Source organism: Crocodylus porosus, unplaced genomic scaffold (genome assembly GCF_001723895.1).
Source record: "Crocodylus porosus isolate Cpor-Errol unplaced genomic scaffold, CroPor_comp1, whole genome shotgun sequence".
NCBI classification, from domain to species: domain Eukaryota; kingdom Metazoa; phylum Chordata; order Crocodylia; family Crocodylidae; genus Crocodylus; species Crocodylus porosus.
In genome coordinates, this window is record NW_017728943.1 from 76,345,955 (window position 1) to 76,361,228 (window position 15,274).

A 15,274-nucleotide genomic window follows, 5' to 3' on the forward strand; every position below is an offset into this window, starting at 1 on the left:
ATTGGGTGCTGCCTGGTAGGGGGGTGATCCCTGCTGCCCCCCATTGCCCCACATGTGAGGGGGGCTCTGCTATGAGCCCCCAGCCCCTGCCCGCTGTCCCAGCCCCACCATGGCTACTCCACCCACCCCAGGTCCAGCCCTTTAAGAAAAAATAACCCTCCAAAAAATTGGACTCACCAGCTCCTGCAGTGGCCTCGGGGCTTCGGGGGCTCATGCAGAGCCCCCACACAGCACAGGGGAGTGAGGGGCAGCGGGGATCACCCCCACTAGGCAGGAACTGGTGAGCCTGGGGTTTTTTCAGGGGTTTTGTTTCTTAAAGAGCCGGAGCTGGGGCAGGTGGGGCAACCATGGTGGGGCTGTGAGGAGGGTACTGGGGGGCTTGTGCAGAGCCAGGAAGGTTATATACCAGGGTGGGCAAAATATAGCTTGCAGGTTGGATCCGCTCCACAGAGGGGCTTTGTTCAGCCCATGGTGGGTCTGTTGGTCCTGCCTGGCCCTTGTCACCTGGCTGTGGCGTGTCCTGCCACCCCCAGGCATGCAGTGGGGCTGGGGCAGCTCCATGCCTGGACTGTCTTTCTAGGCAGCCCAGGCAGTGGCAGCTCCTTCCAGCTGCTGCCGCCACTGGCCCCCGCCCCGTAGTACTGGTGGGAACCTGCACGCAGAGCCCAGATCCGGTGCGCCCCAAACCTGCTTTAGACTTGACTATCCAGGCTCATCAGTGGCAGTGGTGGCAGCATTGTGCAGAAACTGTTGCTCAGGATGGGGAAAAGTGGCCCTTACTTCTCACCGCTGCTGGGCAGTTATTGGTGCAGCTGCTTGGATTCTGTGCCACGCTGGGCTGCCTTGTGTCACTGCCACCTGGGCTGCCCCGTGGCTGCTCTGCATTATCACTGCTGCTGTGCTGGACAGCCCAGAGGCAGCAGTGATGCAGGGCAACCCAGGAACCAGTGTGGGCTCTGGGTAGTGGCACCAAGATCTGCCCAGAAGTGGCAAGGGATGGGGGCCACTTTTTCCCCATGCTGAGCAACAGTTTCTACCTGGTACTGCCACCACTGCCTCTGCTGAGCTTGGATGGGTGAGTCTGGAGCAGGCTTAGGGTGTGTCAGGTCCCCACTGGTACCACAGGGCTGGGAAGGAGCTACCCCTGGAAGGAGCCACCCCAGCCCCACTGTGTGCCCAGGGGGTGGCAGGATGTGCCATGACCAGATGATATGGAGTGGGTGCAGGGCACCCTGGGGCTGTGCGCTATTGATGGTGGTGAGGAGCAACACAGGGTGTGTGGGCTCCATGCTTTTGTGGGGTGGGGCAGGAGCTGATTGGCTCGGAGGGGTGTGCATGGGGGCTCCCATGCAAACCCCATCATATCCTCAAATCCTCCCCCACAAAACCTACAATCACACCCTTTCCCACACACAATCACACCCCCCACAAACACTGCACCCTCCACACCCTCTCTCACACCTCCCTGAAAGCCCCTCTGTGACGGCCAGAGCCAGAGGGATTAATAAGCAATACATATGTACTTCTTGGAGGAATTTGGTATTTTGCCTAAACAGGTAATATTAGCTAATATAAAGCTTGTAAGTTCATAACCCGCAAATGTAACTTGTCTGTCATGAGTTTAATCAAAATGATAAATTAACTGTTTGTGGAACTGACTGGGCCCCATAGGCAAAGCTGTAGCTGCAAGATTAGCTGACCTAACAGTTTTTTGCTCAGTGTTCAGCCTGGCACACCCAACACATTCCAGGAAAGCAAATCCCAAGAAAGCATATTCAGAGAAACCTAAAAGGGGTCGGGCTTAGGCAGAGCAATGTCAATTTCAAACCTAAAGGTGCTGCATTGTAATTTGCTTATTGGATAAACTCAGATCTGGGTAGTAATCTTTTATAATAATTTTTAACACCTTTCAACCTCATAGGGTAACAGCTATAGGGCAAGATTGTGAGTGGCTCTAAAGCCAACAGATTAACATAAGACTAGGTATAAAAAGTGCATGTATCAGGTGACCAGCAGGAAGGAGGGAACAGAACAGTCATTACTGTTCCACGCCCAGACCCCAGACTTCCGGTGTGAGTGAGGATTGGACCCTGATTGAGGAACCTTCCCCGGTAATCCCTTCGACAGCATTGATCGGGGCGCCTCACTTTGCTGGAATCACCTGGCACGCACCTGGCATTGAGGGACTATCGATAAGTTACCAACATGGGTTGGTCTGTCTATCTGTTGTTTTAAACAGCCCAGTGGCTGATACCCTCACAGTGCCCAGCTGGCCTGCAACGGATTGATCTATCTATCTGTTGTTATTATCTGTTGTTATTATTTACTATTAGCTCTTTAATACTGCATTATCTGCTTATCACAATTATCTTTCTGTTAACTGTTGTGTGTGTGTAAGCTATAATAAATTTGCCATTGCTTTACTCCCAACTCTGCCTCCTCGATCCTGAACCAAACAGCTCAGTGGCTGAAACAGTTGCAGCACTCAGTCAACCTGCAACTAAATTGATACACTCAGTGCCCAGCTGTCCTGTGACACCCCTTACCCCCCACATACACCCGTGTGCCTCTGGGGGGAACCCTGCTCACTGCTACATGTACACTCCCCACCACACACATGCACCCCCACACACTCCACAGCCCTCCACAAACCCCATACACCCCCCCATACACACCCATCCACATCCACACATACCCTCACACCCCACATACACACACATGCCCACCCACATCCCCTCACAAGCCCCATACCCCATACCCCACCACACTCCTTCACACCCCTGCAGTATAAAAGATTAAGACTTTATTTTGAGATATTATGCAATTACCTTTATAGACACAATGTAAACACACAAATCAGGGCAAAATTTATTTTTTTAAAATAAAATTAAAATATGTTATTGTGGATGTTGATTTTTTGTGTGTGTGTGTGTGTATTTTTTTTCCTGGTTCCAACATGGCAAACTCCCTTCCCAAATAGAGTACTTCCAGGGGATTGGGGAAGGGCTTCTGGTAGCAAAGGTCAGGGGTTAGGGCCAGGATGTGTGGCCCTAAGATGGCAGCCAGGAGGTGGGGTATTTGTTCTTGGGGTGGGGTCACCCTTGAAGCCCCCAGTAGCTCACCAAAACTGGCTAAGCAGCCCTCCAGCTGAAATAATTGCCTGCCCCTGTAATATATTCTTAAACTACTGCATATGAGCACATTGATTCAATTTGCACCAGCTTGCAAGTAACTGTTATAATAGCAATAGATCACCCATAAGCTCTATAGGCATTTCATGGAGGCATTTGGGAAAGTTATATAATTCTCTCCATTTTCCCCTGTTCTAGAATAGAAGAGCCAGTAACCCACTTAATGACATTAAAGGGCAGTTTCACTGAGAGAACCAGTGCAAGCATTTCTCCAGGCAGTGGACAGCTGATCTGTGCGACTCACTGCTCTAAGCCCCCTAAACAAATGCAGCTCTAGACTTTCCAAAAGGATAGATAATGAATGGTCTCTAAGCTATGAACCAAAAAACGGGTGCTGTTACACTTTACACATAGCCCATGCTAAAACTGTGGAATGTTAAGCAATGTTAAAGTTAGAACCTGCTGTGAGCAGTCACATGTTAAGGATTGATACAGTTTCTTGCCTGCACAGCTTTGATTTGCCGCTAAAGAGCTATGAACAGGTAAACAGGGCATGGTTAGGAGCCAGAGTACCTGGGATCTATCCCTGGTTGGGGTGGGAGGGGTAGGGAGGCTGGGAGTGGTGCATCCTGGGATACTGGAGGACTGCCAATTGCTCATTTTATCTTTGTAGAGCAAATTGAAGTTATGCTAAAAAGAGCATGGCCTAGAGTTAACCCTTACCTGAAGTGGCATAACTTTGAGACACTCAGGGGGCACTCAGGATGAGTTAACAGACTTTTAACATACAGACAGTCACAGTTTAAATGCCCTTAGTATGAACCTCACCCCAAGATAATAAGATTTCGTGCTTTAGGACAGAAAGCTATTGCTTTCTTATTAGGCATCTCTTCTTCACCTCACCAGGAAGTTACCAACTGGGATAAGAATACTGATACGCTCACAATTCCAGATGGTTCTTCACATGTAAAACTCACTTGCTTTTTATAGCTATCATGGCTCCACTGCTAATTAAAGAAGAACTAGATAAGGAAAGAAGGTTCACATCTAGGCTGGGTTCAGTTTAAAGGCTCAGAGTTTGGGTTTGTGAACATTTGAGAGAAGGGACCTAGAAAGAATTTCCAGCCCTTTCCCTCTATGGTCCATGTAACACATAAAGGGAGGGATGCAATTACTGAAGGGTTTGACCTTTCTCTGAAGCATCATGTGTTAGCAGCCTCTGTTGAAAGCAGGGTATCATCTTTCTTGGATTTATGGATCCAGGCCCTCCTACATTCCCATCAGATTACAGGTGCATTTAGAGAAATGCGAATGATTGAACTGGGTGAGGTATGTTAGATGTAGAGGGGGAGAGGTGAAGGGAAATGACTGTAGGATCATGCTTTGGTTAGCAAGAAAACATCCCCTCCATAACCTAATGTGATCATCACCAATGCCACTCTGTTGTAGGAAATTCTCTCAGGAGTTTGGGGTAGCGGAGGGCTGGATTGTTTACTCCTGCCTTGCAAGTGTTAACTGGCTCCGATTGCTGTTTGGACAGAGATTCATGTGAAATGACTGTAATCAGCTTAGAACTCAAACCCTGAACAATGCTTTGTGATTAGGGCAGACCACCTAGAAGACACAGCAACAGAAGACAGGCCTTTGTTCCTAGAAATAATCTCTTACATGTCACCACTCCAATCACTTGAAGAACCTCCTGAATAGGTCATTTGAGAATGTGTGCATGTACCAGATATTTCCGTGGTGTCTCTTCATTTCTGTTCATTGTGATTATACTGAGAACTGTTGCTGGGCTCAGACTGAGTGGAAAGGCCAGATCCAAATTACGATGAGGTTACACATTCAAGTTTTCAAGTGCTAATTATAAGGAGTGTTAGTTGGTGCTAAGATTATTGCAAGCTAATGATCAGTGGTACGTTAAGGGTTAATACCTACTTTAATGTGCACTGCTTTGATTTGCCATTAGAGGACTGGTGAGTAGGGACATGCTTTGGGAGGTGCAGGGGAGCAGCGTGTTTGGAGGTGGAGCAGCATGGAACAACATGCCAGGAAGTGGAAAAACAGACATGGGGCATGGAGGGTTTTATGTAAAGGTTAGTAATTTATTTAAATACATTTTTATCTGAAGTAAAAAAGGAGGTAAAAGAATAAAGACTCTAGATTCTCACTTGTTAGTGGAAGAGGAGTGGGCCCCCTATCCAAACCCCCTTCCCCATTGGCTTGAGGCTGGGGGAGGTCAGAATAGGCTGCAAGTGGGGTTTTGATGGAGGGGTGGGTGCAGGTCTGGTGGGGCAATTGCAAGGGGGACCGAGGAGCCCATCCACAGTTCCCTCCTGCTGGGGGTCTAGGGTTGGTACTGGTGCTTCCTGCCCCTGGTAGCCCACACTGCCAAGTTCCCTTCCTCCTCTGGGCCAAGGGCATCTCCTTCCAGTGGGCTGCAAGGGAGGGCTGCGGAGAGAGGAGTTGGGGCTGGCAACATGAGACCTCCCACCTTACTTGCAGGCTGGCACCCCCTCCCTTCCACCAGGGAATGGGGCAGAAGCCTTGGCTGGGGCCAGCAGCACTTCCCCTTCTGTGATCTTCTGAGCTGCTGTTTCAGGTTTAAAGGGATCATGTCTTCCCTCATAGCAGCTGGGTAGCTGCAGTTTTTCAGGGGAGTGGGGCATAGGTGCATGGAGTGCAGGCTGCCAGGGGTTGATGAGTTGTTAAGGAGCCCCCCCAGCCCTCCGCGGTTTCTTCCTCAGGCTCACAGGCTACCATAGAGTTCAGAAATGTAGAAAGTTTGTCCTTGGAGCAAGAGAGTGGGAAAGGCTGGCAATGGTGCCTCCTGGGAAGCTGGAAGCCTCCAAATTGGTTGTTTTATGTCAGTGGACTGCTCAGAAGTTTGCTTAACACTACCTAGTTAACACTTTCCTTGAAGTGGCCTAACTATAAGATGCCTAAAGGGCACTTAGCACTAGTTAATGATCCTGAACAAGTGCAATCTTTCAAGTTTTAAGCACTTTTAACAGGAGCTAATTGCAAAGTGTAATCTCACCCTAACACTCACAGGTATTTGAACTAGATTTAGGAGGAGTTTAGCTAGTGTCTGAATTCCAAGGAGTGAACAAAAAGGATCTGTTCTTGCAGCCATAAAATATATTAGGCCAGAGGTGTCAAACTCACCTGCACCCAAGGCCACATCTGCACCACAGGCTCCTTATGGGCTGAAGTTTGACCTGCAAAGAGCCTCCCAGGCTAGATGACTTGGCAGCAATGGGTTGAGCAGTGGCAGCGGCGTGCAGATTAACACACAGTCATTGTTCACCTCCCCACCATCAATACACGTACCCTTCAGAGCTCCATTGCTGGGAATCAACTGCCCCCACTTGTCCCACCCACAGATTTCCTGTCCCACTAGAAGCCCCACAGGCCAGGTGAAACACCTCTGTGGGCTGAATCTGACCCACAAGCTATATGTTTGACACCACTGCATTAGGCATCAGAGATTGCTGAACGGCTTTATTTTTGGATTGCTGTGTTCCCTGGGCACCTATGATTTGAGCTTTTTGGTATGCTCAGCAGAGGAGCAGTGTGAGTGTGCTGATGACTAATCCATTGCAATTTAGATCAGTGACAGGAAGCCACTTAAGCCCCCAGTCAGGCCTGATCCATTAGGTGTTCTCAGAACATGCCTAAGTCACCAACAGTGAATTCAGCACAAAATGTAGCATCCTTGGTTACTTTCACTCAAACACTCATGGTCATTGCTGATGGTGGGACCTATCTTTTGCTCAATAAACTAGCAGTTAGACCACTTGTCCAGGAAGAGGGAGGTCTGAGTTCTAGGCCCTACTGTTTAGCACACTATACTGAGAGGGGGAAGCTGTGGGTTTGGGTTAAACCATTTGGCTCCTCTCAGGATGATCTGAGCTCAGGTCTCCTACTTTCTGGGTGAGTGGTCTGTCCACTAAGCTCATACACCAAGCATGGGTGGCACCTACACCAGTTAAGCACTTAGGGCACTTACACACATGCGGGGAGTCTGCTGGAGCAGATTTGATTAATCAAGTCTGCTCAAGTATGTAAATTGATGTGCACTGGCAGCCTGGTGCGTCCTATGTCAGCAGAGTAGCATGCGTCAGCTCTGAGAAAATGGCGGTGGTGCACATTAACTAAAACATGTTTGATGTACTTTAGCTCAAAGCGCACTACCTCCTTTTTCTCAGTGCTGATGTGCGCTGCGCCACTGATACACTGCTTCTGATGCATCACCGGGCACTTTTAATTAGCACAGCTTGCTATTTAAAAGCACCTGGTGCTGCACTGGAAAGACATGTAAAATCTGGATCTGGACTTAACTGTCTTATCACAATTAGGAACTGCTCAGTATTAGTTTGTAGAGAAGGGACTGAGCCAAAAGCCTGTTGTATATAAAGATTTGATGATAGGTGGAAAGGTTTAGATCTGAATGTAAATATTGTGGCTTCCCTAGTCCTTTAATATGGTTTATTTAAAACATCAGAGTGTATATGAGAATACCAGCCTGGATTTGAGCTATCCAAATGAACCTGGTTGCAAAAACCCTAGGTACAAAATCAGTTCTGCATTGGGATGCAGGTTTGTTCAAACTCCCAATGGAACTTTTGTGGCTTCAGCCTTCCCTAGTAGAATTAAAAAAGAAAAGAGGAATAGTAATTGTGATTAGTGAAGACTGTGCAGGACACCAAAGGGATAGCCCACAAATCCCAAAAAGTGTTGTTTCAGGCTGTATTACATATGCAGACACAGAGAGCAGATGCTCTGAGGCCAGCCATGAGGAATTGAAGACTGAACAAAATCAGTGGTACGGTGCTAGAGTTCCAGCCACCAGGTGGGGCCCAAGCCCAGAAAACATGACATTTATATCTACCTACAGCAAGCACAGGGGTCTGACTAGGGTCCTACTGGGGAATACTTCTTCTCCCCAGATTTTGTCTGAAGAAATCCAAAGGAGCTTTTTTCTCCTTATGTGCAGAGCATTATGGCAGGCCTGCTAAGCTTGCTGTAGCTGGCACACTTACGTTTGCCTCTATTTAAGGGGTGAGTTGTCTAGGTAGATTTATACAGCCTGTTTCAGGGAGCTGTTTAAAATCTCAGTTTTCATTTTTCTTCCAAGCTGCCCTGTTCTGGAATTGTTACAAAATGTAAGGAAGGCTTTGTAGTACCTGCTCTTGACTCCTTTCTTCTTCTGCTACCTATACTGCAGCCTCTGCACATATCTGCCTAAGTAAATCAGCCATGACTGATACATGGCCTGGCCTCATAGCTTCACTGTGTTTCCACCCCATCAGAGGTTGCTGTTGATTACATTCTTTCTCCCTCCTGCTTTCAGCATTCATGGCAAGGGGCCTTTCACAGATTTCATAGACATCAGGGCTGGAAGGGACTTCACAATATCATTGGGTCTAGCCCCCTGCCCAAGGGGCAGGAAGTCAGCTAGGGTCAAAGAATCCCAGCAAGATAAATGTCCAAATGTTTCTTAAAAGAGTCCAAGGTAGGTGCTTACATCATCTCTGGAGGGAGCCTATTCCAGGCCTTGGGGGCTTGGACACTAAAGAAGTTTTCCTTATGTCCAGCCTAAAACAGTCTTAGAGGAGTTTGTGACTGTTGAACCTTGTCATCTTTTGGGGTGCTTCTTTGGCTGATCCTTCCTTTTCTTTATAGGTCTGATCTTGAAAGAGGCTCAGAGTCCTCAGCTTCCAGGATTCTTCTCCCTTTAATAGGATCAGGTCCCAACCCTTCAGCCTAAAACTGACTCTCCTTTTACTGCCTCACAAGTTGGCTTTGGAGGTTTCCTGGAAGATGCCCAGCAAGGAAGTCTCCTTCCACCCATTTTGTTTAAGACTGCCCATAGTGTGATGAATAAGGCAGCTACATTTGTCTTTGGGAATACAGTCTGCAAAGATGGAAGGACCCATAAGCAAGGCACTTTATGTGGCAAGGTGAAGATGAAGCACTGCATGCTGAGCTGCAGTCTGTGCATAGTGCTTCTATGAAGAAGATGAAGGCATCTGTTGCTTGTCTTGGGCCTGACACTCACATTTTAGCACCTTTGAACTTCTGTATGTACTACTTTCTTCTTTGATAGTTGTCATTTTTTGGCTAGCTCCATTCTCCTACTGCCAGCTCAAGTGTTGCTTGCTAGCAACTCTTCATATGCTATTCTTGATCTGACATCTTCCACTCCCCACTAAATTGCTGGGATTGGAGAAATGGACAGCTTGAAAATGAAAAAAAAATCTAAGATCTGGCCAAAGAGAGCAGCATGGAGCCTTCTAAAGAGGCAGCTTCTTCTGTAGTTACATGTGTCAAAGTTTGCCAGGGTACCTCAGTCTAGTGACTAGATCCAAGGCCCCTACAGAATAGTCAAAAGCCAGACAGAGGTCAGGAGCCAATAGTCCTTAGTTAGGGTCCTAAGTCAGGCTGTAGCAAGAGGCTCGGAAAAGATATCAGGCTGAAGCCAGGCATTGAAGGTCTGTAGTCAGGGCATCAAACCGAAAGATCTAGAGGCAGAATGGAACTCAGGACCTAGGCTGAAGCCAGATGCCACACTCAAAAAGCTCAGAGATAAGCCAAGGGCAGGAATTGGAGTCACAAAGCTGGGAGACAGGGTAGGGTCAGGGGTCAGGGACCAGGGACCAGAAGTCAAAGAATCAGAGCAGGGAACAGGAAAGAAGGCCTTGTGTTCTGGCCTTCAGCCTTGCTTCCTGTATGGCAAGAACTTTCCCACTATACTACTCTTCATCCATTTTATCCAACGACAGGTTAATGCAAGGTGCAGTCTGTCTAGTTTGGCTAGCAAAGTCTAAGACTGAGTTCCCCAATTTGCTAGCATGTGGATAGCCACAGAGCCTGCATGGGATTGAATATACATTACACACGGCCAGCAGCTGGAAAATCACTTGATTTATTTCCCCACATCATAAATAGTCACACGTCAGCCACATGTCTGTTTGCTTAGGTTTATAACACTCTTGCCCTGTTACAGTTTAGGCTGCCAGAGGGATGAAATGGTCTCTTCCCTACTCCCCTAAAGCTGGGTCAGTAATGGTCAACAAGCTGTGGTCTAGGGTTTATTGAAGGCCACAAATATTCTGTCCCCTTAATGTATTATTTAAATTATCATGTGCCATTACTGATGGAACAGAGCTCCCTCATAAAGAAAGGGGTTTTCAGGACAGACGACCCTGGCTCACTTTCCCACCTTCCTTTCAAGCCTCTTTGTCTATCATAGTAATTGTGTTTGTGGCTTTTGCCATTAGGGTCCGAGAGAGAAGTGAGATAGCAGTGAAATTGAAAATAGCTTTAATAGCTGGTGTAGGAGATAATGATTGCTTCTTGAGCTCCCAGATAACTTTGGAGGGCTAGTTTCCATTTGAATGAGATGTCATTCTTGTAAAGTGCCTGTCTGCCTTTGCATTAGGAGGCTTGAAGGCTGGCAGCTAACTACAGACTGTTAAGTTACTCCAACAGGTAGAAAGATGCAGGGTCACTTGGGTGCTGTAAGAATGCCATTTCCATGTGGGAGTTGTGCATGGAGGTATGTCTTGCCAGTGGAGTTCAAATCATAGATTAAGTTAACTCTGTCAGGAGTTAAACTGGTACCTTTGGATCCTTTGCCAAATCCTAATCTAAAACCAGGCTCACAAAACTGATCTTTCCTTATTCTTGTCCCAGTCCTTTTTTCTCCACAGCATCCCTCCAACCAAGCAGGGGCTGCTTGTATCCATCAGTTTATCCCCCACCCCAAAAGCCTGGAAACAGCCGGATTCCTACCTAGTAGTATCACTAAAGAGAAATGATCTCTTAACTCCACAAAACTTAATAAAAAGTTAATATGGAACAGCTGTTCCTACAAGGTTTGTTTACTAGACTTACAGGATAAAGTATCCCATCTGTGTAATACATGAGCATATTGTGCGTACCTCTGTCTTAATCTTGGCTGGTACACATCATTATAATACCCTGCTGCTTTCTCATAGCTCCTGTACCTCAGATGACAGAGACATGTAATTCTGGTGTTAAGAATCTTGGATTTGACCCTTGCTGGCATCCATTGTCTGAGCAGTCAAATTCTGAAAGAAAAAAAATCAATGATAGCATCCTAGTGATGCACAACTGTATTTTGCCCAGGGAGGGGAAAACAATATTTGTTCAAAGCCACCAAAGCAATCAATGGCAGAGCAAATATTTGTCTTCCAGTGCTTTCAGCCTGAGGAATTCAGTAGGCCAAGACTACCCCAAATGCACTGCCTGTATTCTGGATCTATATCCACCACTCTTCCTGTGCAACACTGTGAAATACAAGGATTGCATATAAATGTAGTACAAGGCATAAAGCGACACATGCATATTCAAAAAATAGAGATGTTCATCGTTGAGGTACAAAACCAGAATAGATAGGTATCTTTTTCTGAACCCAACAAACATGAATTTCGCACAGTACAAAATAAATCTCACTGTCCAAAGGCTGGTTTCTAATTACAGTCATAGTTGCTGTTAGAGAACAGCGCTGCAGAGGGATGGAAAAGAGTGGAGCTGCAAGACGATGACAAAATCATTGGCAGCTTTCAAAGTAGCCTGTGGGTTGCTAAGGAAGAGTATGCAAAGCTTTGGTACTGAAATCTGCTAAGGAGGAGGGACAAAAACAGATATACAGAGAGAAGGAGAAAGCTTTGGTATGTCAGACAGTCGTCATGATGGTCTGGGAATGAAACATTTTCTGCTAAGCATAGCCACTAAAAGCAGACAAAGAAACAAATACAGCGGAAACATAAGTTATCATCAGGCCTTAGAAAATCTAGAGGAAGTTTGAGTGGTTTGGAAGCAAATAGCTTTATAAAAATAGTTTGATCTTTATTAAATGGTTTGCTAAAAATTATATTCATGAAGCAGTGTGCCAGCTATTTGAGAAAGTGCTATACATACTAACAAGCAGACTCTGACCTTCGTATCCGAAGTAACTCTACTGACTTAAAAGAACCTGGTGCTTCAGGTGGGAGAGATGGGATCAGAATCTGAACCAGTGATATTTAATTTATAATTCTAGTACTCCATTTTTACCTTACATTTACTCTTCAGCATCATGGCACCATAATCAATCAAACTGAATTCATTCAAATTAGCGAGTTAAGAGAAGAAAAACATTTCCTCATGTTTGTTAATATTGAAAGACAGATGCTGCGATGCAGTCCGGTAATAAAGTTCAGAAAGAATTTAAAAGAAAATACATTATTATTATTGTTGCTGTTGTTGTTTTTATTGTAATTATTATTACATTTATTTCTTCACATAGGCTGAACATTAGGGCCATATGTGTTACTCACAGGGGAGTATATTTCTCATTGTCTTCGTTTAAAAAAAGGCAGTATAGTAACCCTGGACTAGCTTCTGGTCATAGTCACACCAGTGTAAATCCAAAATAATTCCATTGACTTAAGTGTAGGATTTGGTCTACCTTGTGAGACTGTATCTTCTCAGGCTTAAGAAGGAAAAAACTTGGGGAAGCCAGAGCAGGAGATAAGCATACTGGCTAAAAGAGAAGGCAGTGCAACAAGGAGCAGCTAAGTACAACAAGAATATTTGGAAGATGCTATCAGAAAAAACTTCTGGTGTCAAATGTAAAGGGCAGCTAAGAGAAAGATTGGCTGGGAAACAGTTTCCTTGAGAGGAGAACTTGGAGTGGGGAGCAGTCAGAGGGACCAGGGAGCTGGAATGAAAGAATAACATTTTGTCCTCCATAGCGCTTTATGTTTTATAGGCCTTAATGGGGTTACCATTCTATTTGTGTTAAAGCATCCCTGTTTTTTTCATTCTTTCTCTCTTCTTTAAGTCAAATGTGAATTTCAAGGCATTTGGGTTCTGATTCTCTTCCTGCACCTTCCTGTTAAGTCAGGGGTTCCTCCCGTCTAGATCTGGAGGTATGGAAGGAACACGAGATCAGAATCGGGCCCTTTTAAATCCCCACACCTACAAAGCTTTAAACATTTTTAAAATCAGAAAAGTGAATTAAAGGTCAGATTCTGAGGTGGAGTTTATGGAATGTGCTTAGTTCCCCAAAACCATTGTCCCTGAAGGATTTCAACTGCCACATTTATGATGACTTCTGTTCATTTGGGAAAGATTGTTTTATGTGCCCAGAGCCCATAAAGCCACACACAAAGCTAGGCAGATGCTGGGTCATACCTTTGGGATACATTTGAATGTAATTGGTCTCAGGGTCAGATTAATTTCCCAGCTGTGTCAGCTTAGGGCCATTTGATCTTACAACCTCTAAGAGACCTGTATCTCCCAAGGGTGCTATAAGAACAAACAAGCCATTTATTAAACAAGGTAGAACCCAACAGCAAACACAGAATCAGCTGGGTTTTGAGCTCTGATCTCAGGGATGAAAATCTTCATGTTATAACTGCTGTTTCAGTGGCAGTCTTGTGCTTACTGGGCTAAATAATAGGAAGAAGCCTACGGAGACATGAAACTCAGTGATCAAGGTTTCCTCAAGTCAGATGCTGTATCCATTAAATTGTTGATGCACTAGTCCAATAAAGACTTAAGAGCACAGTACTGCTACTGAACTCCTTCAACAAGGATGTTTTTCATGCATGGAGACCATGGACCAGATTCTATTCCACCTATTAGGAATGAAAGTGGACTTGAATGCGTAAGTATGGTTCTATTCCACCCTGCTCAAATCCTGGAAAAAACTATTAATAGAAATGGCAGGTGGTTCCTCCTTGTTCTCACAGTTTTCTTTTGAGCCAGTCTATACCCTTAACAGAACAGAAGTTCAGCACACATAGACTGGTTTAAAAATGGTGGAACCATGTCTAAGATTTGCACCTCACCCCCACCAAAGGGCAAACATGTGTTCTGTTTGCTACTGATCTAAACTATACTGCTTACAGAAAACTGTTTAACTTAGATTGATTCCACCTCGAGCTTTTTGAATGTCTGTACCTAGCCTTATACAGCTAATAGGTGGTCAGGAAGGCCAAGGCAGAGGTGGAACTGGAACTAGTGACCCAGATCAAGGACAACAAGAAGTCCCTTTTTAAATACATGGGGGGTAAAAAGAAGGTACCGGGTAACATGGGGCCTCTGAAAGACATGATAGGAAATCTGGTCATCACAACAGACAACAAAGTTAACCTATTTAACAATTTCTTTGCCTCCATTTTCCTGAGCAAGGACCTGGTCACCCCTCCCCCACCGGGACCTCCTTAGGCCCCAGGGGAGGTGCACCTACGCTGAGGGTCAGTGAGGATCTAGTCAGAAAACTTCTGGAGGGACTGGATGTATTTAAATCAGCTGGTCCGGACGATCTCCACCCCAGAGTGCTGAGGGAATTAGCTGAGGTCATTGCGGGACCCCTAGCACAGCTTTATGAGCATTCGTGGTGCTCTGGTGTGGTGCCAAAGGACTGGAAGAGGGCCAACGTGGTTCCTATCTTCAAAAAGGGAGGAAGGAGGACCCAGGAAACTATAGGCCAGTTAGTCTTACCTTGATCCTGGGTAAGCTTTTTGAGAGAATTATCATAGTGCATGTCCATGAGAGGCCAGCAGGGGAGATTATGCTTAGGGGCAACCAACACGGGCTCATTAGAGGCAGGTCCTGTCAGACCAACCTGGTGGCTTTCTATGACTAGGTCACCAAATTCTTAGATGCAGGGGTAGCAGTAGACATAGTCTTTCTGGACTGTTCAACATCTTCATCAGCGACTTGGACAAGGGGGTAAAAAGCACCCTGTTCAAATTCTCAGGTGACACTAAGATGTGGGGGGATGTGGGCACGCTAGAAGGGAGGAATAGGCTACAATCAGACCTAGACAGGTTACAAGGGTGGGCGGACGATAATGGGGTAGGATTCAACACTGACAAGTGTAAGGTGGTGCACCTGGGGAGGAACAACCGACACCATACCTACAGGCCAGGGAACTCCCTTCTCATCAGTGCAGAGGCAGAAAAGGATCCTGGAGTCATCATTGACGCCAGAATGAACATGGGCCGCCAGTGTGGGGATGTGGTCAGGAGGGCCAACAGCACCTTGTCATGCATCCACAGATGCATCTCGAGCAGGTCCAAGGAGGTGATCCTCCCCCTCTATGCGGCACTGGTCAGGCC

General features: G+C 46.1%; 1 long non-coding RNA gene across 1 annotated transcript in view; it reads right to left on the reverse strand.

Moving 5' to 3' along the window:
* LOC109319242 overlaps positions 1 to 7,698 on the reverse strand; it is a 13,706-nt gene extending 6,008 nt beyond the window's left edge. Inside the window, exons 1-2 of the long non-coding RNA XR_002103430.1 lie at positions 7,685 to 7,698; positions 699 to 702 (exon numbers count right to left, since the gene is read on the reverse strand). This is a non-coding gene — a long non-coding RNA (uncharacterized LOC109319242). The remainder of the gene's footprint in view (positions 1 to 698; positions 703 to 7,684) is intronic.
* Between the last annotated feature and the right edge of the window lie 7,576 nt (positions 7,699 to 15,274).